General features: G+C 23.6%; 1 protein-coding gene across 1 annotated transcript in view; it reads right to left on the bottom strand.

Annotated features, from left to right (window-relative positions):
* Positions 1-5,118, bottom strand: part of LOC129606566 (single-stranded DNA-binding protein 3) — a 39,909-nt gene extending 34,791 nt beyond the window's left edge. Inside the window, exon 1 of the mRNA XM_055516946.1 lies at positions 4,967-5,118. The gene's annotated coding sequence lies outside the window, so the exon portion shown is untranslated. The remainder of the gene's footprint in view (positions 1-4,966) is intronic.
* Between the last annotated feature and the right edge of the window lie 1,701 nt (positions 5,119-6,819).

A 6,819-nucleotide genomic window follows, 5' to 3' on the forward strand; every position in this document is an offset into this window, starting at 1 on the left:
AATATTGATATTATAAATTTCTCCATTCCTCTATTCTCTAAGAAATATATGGCGAATATTTTAAGAACTCTAAAACTTTAAATTAATTCAAATTATCAAATTAATTTACGTATATGTATATACTCGTATATTATGCAAGTAAGTACTTATGTATGTATTATTACTTAATTAAATCAATTTTATTTTAAATACAATATTATATAATACATTTTTATATGTAAATTGTCAGAATATTATGAAAGTTAAAAAAAAATATTATCTTATATGCATTTTAAAAAATTATTTTTAAGAACATATAAAAATTATAAATATCATGGTCGCCAAGCTTAGGTAGATATTAACCGAGTAAACCCTCGGATAATTCTTATTTTTGAGGGGCCACACTTATCGGAAAGCAAAATAGATCCTTATATGCTGCCCACGGGTTTACAAATAAATTTTTACATTGTACAGATGGGGTATAACAATTGGAGTAAAATTAATTTAAAAATTAATTTTTAGGAATCTTTTTGAAAAAATTTATAAATTTTTAGGGTAATCGGACACATAATCTAACGTTTTCTATTTTTAAAACTTAAATATTTTTTAACATAATTGACTGACTCACATTTCACAACAGTAAAATTACTTGTTTATATAAAATCTTTTCAAATTTTGTTTATAAAATAATTTTTCTAATTGTTTTTGCTAATGTTATAATAAATTTATTTTAATATTAATTTATGGTATGACCCAACCCCCCCACCCCCACACTACACTATTCAATTCCATCTTTCAAAATGTTAAAAACATGTTGATGTTTACTTAAATTTTATTAAAAAGTTCAAGAACTTTCAAGTGTGCATGGAGTGCAGTATTAGTTTTATATAATTATATAAAAATCAGTTATACCTATGCGAAATTTTTAGATCATTTTTAATCGGGCTAATTTTGAATGTTCATTTTTGGCAACCCTATAATTATAAAATATACATATGTATGTATATGCATGTTTTCCAAATATGTATACATATGTACACTCTTAATAAGAATATTAGGTAAATAATATATAATTAATATCTACATAAGTAAAAAATATTGACCCACATTGTAGGTAGGTAGGTATGCTACAATTTTTATATACATATGTACTTATAATACTCTCGCTCTGGCCTGTCCACTGTCCTCTCTAAATAAAATAAAAGACGTACTTACATACATATATGTACATATTGTAAATATTTTTATGTTTGATATAATTTATTATTATTATTATTACTGTTATATATAATAATATTATTTTTATTATTATTAATGTTAGTTATTGTTATTTATTATGTTATTTATAATTATTATTTAAATTACCATTTTTATACTATAATTTTGCATTTATGTACTTACACACATACACATGAATGAATATGCATGCATATTATTATTTCGTATTTTTATAAAATTTTATTTTTGGTTAAAATTCTTAGTATTCTTATAAAAATTTTATACTGTAATTAAAATTAAGGAGGGTGATTTTTCTCAAACACATAAAATTTAGGTGGCTTTATCTGAATACAGTTACATGTATATGTGCATGTACATAATTAAATGTTTTTTTTTTATACAAAATACAGCTATATAAATTTGTAATAAAAAAATAATTATTCTAGGGTAAACATACATGCATGCATAATCATATTTATATATAAAAAAAATACACGCTCGCACTTATTTTTGTTAAAATTTTTAAAATTTTCTTCCTTATTTTTTTCCTTTTTTGTTTTTTTTTTAAACTCAACACACAACAGCACGCTCTCTTTTATTTGTTAAATAAATTAAATATTATTGCTATTGTTATTATTATTATTGTTATTAATTTCTCATATTTTTGACACAAAATAATAATATTGATTAAAAAAATACAAACAACAAGCTTTATTAAATTAAAAAAAAAAAAAAATTTCACCTTTATTTTTTTATTAAAAAAATTCACCTCTCAACACAAATAAAATAAAAAAAAAACTTATTTGTTTTGATTTTTAAAACACCATTAGTGCTGCTACTGCTGTTGTTGTTCTCTTTCGTATATTTTTATTTTCTCCATTATTAATTTTTCTTTCATTATTAATTTTTTTTTATTTTAATTAGAATTTTGAGAAATGAAATTTTTTGGAGAAATTATGAAAAAATCCTTATTTCACAAAACAAAAAATTTATTTCCCAATATTTATATTTTGTATACACATGAATAAATGCAAATATATATGTATATATCTACACAAATAAAATATTATAAGTAATATGCAAATGCTACTATTACGTTAAATATGTGTTTACACCTTGACATTACAAAAAATCAAGGCCTGGACACTGTTTTTTTTTTGTGAATATATTTGTTAAAATTGCACATTTTTTTTTGGCGAAACGACATTTCTGAAGAATTATCTTTTTTTTGTTGTTTTTTTGGAAAAATTATGATTTTTATCTATTTTCATTTCGAGTTTTCTATACGAAAAGTTGACTAAAACCTAAAAATTCTTATACTAACATGAAACTTGGAGTTTTCTTAGCAACATATCAAAAATCCAAATTTCAACTCTTTTCAACAAAATTTTATCTATAATTTTGATTAAATATATTTTCGAGTTTTTTCCGCATTTTTTGTACTGCCATGTCAGGCAACATACATATGTATCTGAGAGAATTGAAAGTAAAAATTGACAATACACTGAATAAAAAAAAACGTATTTTAGTCTAGAATATACGACTTAAAATAAAGTTAATAAAAATCTTATTAGATTTTAATTTAAAATTTAAGTTTGTAATTAATTAATTTTAAGTTCATAACTATGACAGTGCTTTTATAATTTTATAGTCATTATAAAAATGCATCATTTCAAGTTGTCCCCTATATAAAAGCAAACATAATAAAAATATTCGCCCATATTGCAAATCTCACTAGCAACACTGAAATTCCTAGGAATTACGAAATAGATTTAAATATCTGCTGTGAAACTTGAAAAAGTTAAATTTTGGCACCTGACAGCTTTAATAAAATATCGATTCTGACACTCCGAAATATAATGTTGCCATTGCAGATTCATAAACCCACGAATGAAATTTTTAATTACTCAAAAGTCTACGTACGTAACTTAGTTTGAAATTCTTAAAATTCTACGAGTGAGATTTAAAATAAGGGTGATTATAAAGAAACTTGTGTAAGTTTTAAAATTCCTGATGCGTTAGTTTAGGTAAATCTGTGAATTAGACTTACTAACAATGAGAAAATATTTTCAAATATAACTAAAATCACATATATGTATACCTGAAAAGAATTATCCTAAATATGAACTTTTAATATAAACAGAATACACATATGCAATAATTTTTATGAATTATGAAGCATATAAATTTAATTAATATGGTTTACACATGAAAAATACATATATATGAGATTATATAAGTATGCATTGTGGGAGTCATATCATACCTAATTAGCAAATTGGTAATATCAAATGTACATTTTCTCAAATTTGAAAGAATACACAAAAATCATCTTAATACTTCGAAAAAGTTCTTGTAGTGTAGCATTTATTGAAATCTTAAAAAGTAACAAAACCTGAGAGGTTTTTTTATATAAATTTTTTAATGTTTTAATAACACAAAACTTTAAGAATATAAGCACTAGAAAAGTAGAAAAAAATTGAACTTTTTTAAATAAAACTTTGAAAATTGTTGATCTTGTGGGAGAATATGATAAAAAGGGACCTCTAAAGCTTTCATAAGAATCCGTGTAAATTCGTCAGCTGGAAACTGTCAATCTCTCTTTGGGTCCAGGCCTATATTTCTGTCAGCCGTGATTTACACAAACACGCAAATACATTTTATACATATTATGTAAACATAAAGAGATGCGTTAGAAAAAAATCCAAGATAAAAAATAGTGAGATAAAAATCCAATAACAACTATATTTTTCACAAGAGAGACGACACAAAACAAATAAACAAAAAAAACAAACAAACTGTATTGAAACTGAAAATCTTGTTTTTGAGTTTAAAATTTTATAATTTTGAATTAGATTTGAATGACATAATTACGATTTTTATTTGAATTAGATTTTTAAAATCATATACATAATTACGATCGTATTTTGTAGAGTTTACCATTTCATGATTATAACTGTTATACATATATTAATAATTTACACGTTTTATTAATTCTGTTTTCGACCTATCCTAATTATTATTATAAGCAAAAAATTCATTAATTTACACTTTACTTTCACATATCATTTTCAATTAGATTTTTAAAAGTACCACCTGCATACATACATATATATTGTATTATTTGTAATAATTGAGAACTTTTCAATATGAAATCGGCTTAAAATAAAATAAGCCACATTTATAGTTTCTGATTTTTCGAAAATCATACCAAACTTAAAATTATAAGTAATATTTTAAAATTCTTAATTAACAAAAATAAAATCAACTTGAGTATTATTCAAATGTGGAGTTATTTGCTTTTTACTCTCAATTGTCTTCAAAATATGTATGTATAATTAGTTATAACATTAAAACAAAAACAAAAAATAACTTTTTGATAAACTCTGTATATAACATATTGTAGTGGTGCAAGTATATACATATATATATAATAATTATGGATGTGAAAACCAATATGGTTAAGTATATGGATGGAAGAACACTCACCACTCACTCACTAATGCACAGAAAGAGAGCAAAAACAAAAACAACAAAAACACAAAAGAAGGTTAAAATGATAATAATGTTGACGACACTGCTCCATAAGATTATGTTGTGAATGTGAATATTGTGAATAACATTAGTAACGATGATGATGATAATTTTTAAATATATTATGATTAAAATAATGATGGAATTATCAACTTTGATTATTTTGTTTTCTTTCTTCTCTTATATTTTTTATATTTAAAATCTTTCTTTTTTTTGTTGATTAAATTCTTATTACAATATTATTTTCCCTGTTTTTTATTTTTTTTTTTAATATTTCTATAAAAATAAATAATTAATATTGGAAATTATTTCTTTCTGAAATATTATTTTTTTATAAAATTTTATGTTCACCCGAAAAAACCGAAAAAAATGTAGTCTTAAAAAATTAAATACAATAAAAATAAAAAAATACGGAAAAATTATACAAAATTTTGCAGCATAACTCTCGAATTATAAATTTCATACTGAAATTTCACCTTATTCTATTTTTGTCTCTTTTCTTTTTCATTTTTAATTTTATTATATTCTCTCTCTTTTTCTTTCATTGTTACAATACAATTTTCTGATTTTGACTTTTCAATTCTCAACTACATACATACAAACAAAAATTGAAAAAAAGCCGAAAACTAGCGAAAAAATATGAATTGTATTGAAATATAGACGGCGCTATAGCAGAGCAGTATGTGTATAAACAAAAAATGTTTTTTCTATTAGTTTTTTTTTTTCATGTGAATGCAAACATAAAAATTATATGTATATTAAAATAAATTTAAGCAAAGCATAGCATTTAAACAATCAGCATTACCATGTCAATTTTACGGGAAATCTGGAAAATTTCGTCAAAATATCTGAAAAATCTAGCAACATAAAAAAAGAAAAAAACTGGCTTAAATTCTAATAAAAAAATCAAACTTTTATATGAATTTAAGCATAATTTTTATTGTTATATATTTAATTGTCTTTAATCCATTAATGTTTACCATTTATAAAAACCACAATTATGTATTTACAGTTTCTGAAATGCTTAATATAGCTTGTTTATCAAAAACTATTCTTATTTCAATAAAATTTTCAAAAAATTTTTAATAATAATGAAATTATAATAGGTACATAGGTTTTTTGTTTTAAATAATTATATAATAATATTTCATTTAAGGTCTGTTAACAGTTTGTATCTACAGTTTGGTTACTTATCACAAAAAAAGTTCGTTCTAGATTGGATCACTACACACTGGCAACGAAAAACTAAATAGGCTTAATTATTTCAATAAAGCATAATGTTAATGCCACATGAGCCAAAAAAGCATTTTTACCAAGAATCTGGTCATCTGGCAGACGTCCTAAAAATCTGAAAAATCAAATAAATCTGGCAATATGAGAACGCTATAGCAAACAAACATTTACTTTAATTTAACTTAGATGATTTTTGGCATATTACTACGACAAAAATAATTGTAGTTCGGACAGATAGTTTGTCAGCTGCATTTAAGCCGCAGCCACTTTCATTTGATACATAATTGTGGTGCAAAAAAAACAACATGGGCTCTTCAAAATATTATAATATTTATGTCAAAATATGCACATATATTGAGCTTAGTTGTAGAATACGAAAGAACTTAAAATTAAAACTCGTAAAAATAATTTAAACAATAGTAAAAAGCTTGAAATGACTCATCCAGTAATGTGAATTGTTTCGTGGGGTATATGGCACCGTCTTGCTGAAAGCACGTGCCATCCACATCCATATCTTGAATTTTGGCACAAAAAATAGATTATCATGTCGCATAGCGAGCACTTTTAACCGGTATTGTCTGACCGGCTGCATTTTCGAACTACATAGAATGGTCCGAAGATGAAAATGAGCTTCATCGCTGAAGATGATTTTGTTTAAAAAACTTTCATTATTTGCAAAATATTACTCAATAATAAAAATAAGTTGTTCTTTTGTGTAGCGGTCCTGACATTACAAAAAAATCAAAGCCCCGACATTGCTTTTTTGTGAACGTATTTGTTAAAAATGCATATGCATTTTTGACGAGATGACATTACTGAAGAATCATATTTTTTTGTTGTACTATATATGGTATT

The sequence above is a fragment of the Condylostylus longicornis genome, unplaced genomic scaffold, assembly GCF_029603195.1.
Source record: "Condylostylus longicornis isolate FDR11 unplaced genomic scaffold, ASM2960319v2 ptg000003l, whole genome shotgun sequence".
NCBI classification, from domain to species: Eukaryota; Metazoa; Arthropoda; class Insecta; order Diptera; family Dolichopodidae; genus Condylostylus; species Condylostylus longicornis.